This window comes from Petaurus breviceps, unplaced genomic scaffold (genome assembly GCF_028583685.1).
Source record: "Petaurus breviceps papuanus isolate PSGF00001 unplaced genomic scaffold, PetGlider_PUasm1.0 90865, whole genome shotgun sequence".
Taxonomy (NCBI): domain Eukaryota; kingdom Metazoa; phylum Chordata; class Mammalia; order Diprotodontia; family Petauridae; genus Petaurus; species Petaurus breviceps.
In genome coordinates, this window is record NW_027187367.1 from 2,106,728 (window position 1) to 2,108,524 (window position 1,797).

At 45.7% G+C, this 1,797-nt stretch overlaps 1 pseudogene; it reads right to left on the reverse strand.

Moving 5' to 3' along the window:
• Nucleotides 1-490: 490 nt before the first annotated feature.
• On the reverse strand, nt 491-1,065 carry LOC138150264 (large ribosomal subunit protein eL36-like; annotated as a pseudogene).
• Nucleotides 1,066-1,797: the final 732 nt, after the last annotated feature.

Sequence of the window (1,797 nt, forward strand, 5' to 3'; positions counted from 1 at the left end):
GAGAAATGCTAGTAATTTGTTTTCCACAGATTCTATAGAAACAATGGATGTTGAACAGAACTTGTAGGAAGGTGTAAATCAGGATGAGGGAAGGAAGGGCACAGTGACCCTATCCAATCATATAGCTGGGAGAAATCTATAAGTTTACCCTTGAAAGGGGCCTGAGCAATACTGGTTCAAACCAGTTGGGGGTCAAAGGATAGTCACCAAATTTTCATTAACATCATGCTTAGCTAGCCTTATACATTGTAACTGACACACCTCAAATAGAATTAGAGCTTCATTATTCAGTCATAGGACATCTACCAGCTCATAGGGAGGAGGGAAGATACTAGGAAATATATATGTAATGGACATGTTGAGGTCCAGGGAACCATATATTGAGGTCTAGGGTTTAGGGGGGTTCAAAACTCCAAAATACCAACACCCTGGGTCCTGTTGAATGAATTCAACTCAAGTCTTCTCTCAGTCAAAGTAATGGGTAGACTCCTTTTTTTTATTTGTCAAATCTTTATTGGGTAAGTGGGGAAGGTTGGTAGGGTCCAGTTTAGTCTTTCTTGGCAGCAGCCTTCCTCATGGCAGCTAGGACATTGCTGAGCTCCTCTCTCTTCCTCTTGGCTTGATGTGAGTTCCCACCCTTTTTTTGATGAACTTAAGGGCTCGCTTATCCTTGGAGATTTTTAACAATTCCATGGCCCGCCTTTCATAAGGGGCAAATCCACAGACCTCCCGGATCATATCTCTCACAAACTTTGTGTGTTTGGTCAAGCGCCCATGGCGGCGGCAGTGTCGCGGCTTCGAAACGTTTTTCGTAACTTTGTGGCCTTTCTTGAGGCCCACGGCCATGGGGTACTGGATAGCCATGGCTTCGGTGCTGTGGAGAGAGAGTAATGGAGAAGAGTTCCTTGTAGGCCTCCAGGACACCCACCTGCCTCCCTAGACCTGAGGCCCCAAGAGTCCTTGCCCCTCCCTTCAGGCTGCCTTCGGGAATGAGGTGGGAAAGCAGTCTGAGCCACGGATGGCCCCGGATTCCCAGGTCAGTCCCTCCGATCACCTACCGTAGCCCCAACCTGGGTAGACTCTTAAGGAGCTTAAGTATCTGTGATGCTTATATTGGAAAAGCAAATCAGAATAATCTGACACAGAGTGAGTCTGCACTAGATTGAATTCTCAGCCCCATCATGGAGGTAAAATGGATCTTAAATACAGAAGGGATTTAGTGGGTGGTTTAGAGAAGGGATTTGGGAAGGATCTGCAGGAGGAGGAGTCTGAGGAGGATCTTGAGGGGACCTGAGGTCAGACTCCAGTAATGAGATTAAGGGTGGGAAATAGCTAAAGGCTACCTGGAGATGACAGACAATGGAGGTGTAGGCTAGTTTAAGGGTAATAGATTGCAGTATACCCTGTTTCCCCTATAATAAGACACTGTCTTATTATTTTTTTGGACAGAAAAACACCAGAGGGCTTATTTTCAGGGGAGGGCTTATTTTAATGAACATTGACAGCAATTTTAATAAACAGGTAAATATGAACAAAAAAATGTACCTTTATTCAATAATGAATTCAATAAAGAACAGGATGACGCGCTCACTGCTGCAGCTCTGATTGAATGCAGCTCGGAGCGTGGCGTGCGTTTCACGGGGGAGGGGGGACGGTGCATACAGAGGGTACCGTAATGTAGCGTGTAGCGCAGGGGATCACCTTCACTACAGTAGCAATCTCAATAGGGCTTATTTTGGGGGGAGGGCTTATTTTAGAGGAATCTTACATAGTAAGGGGAGGGCTTATTTTCGGGAT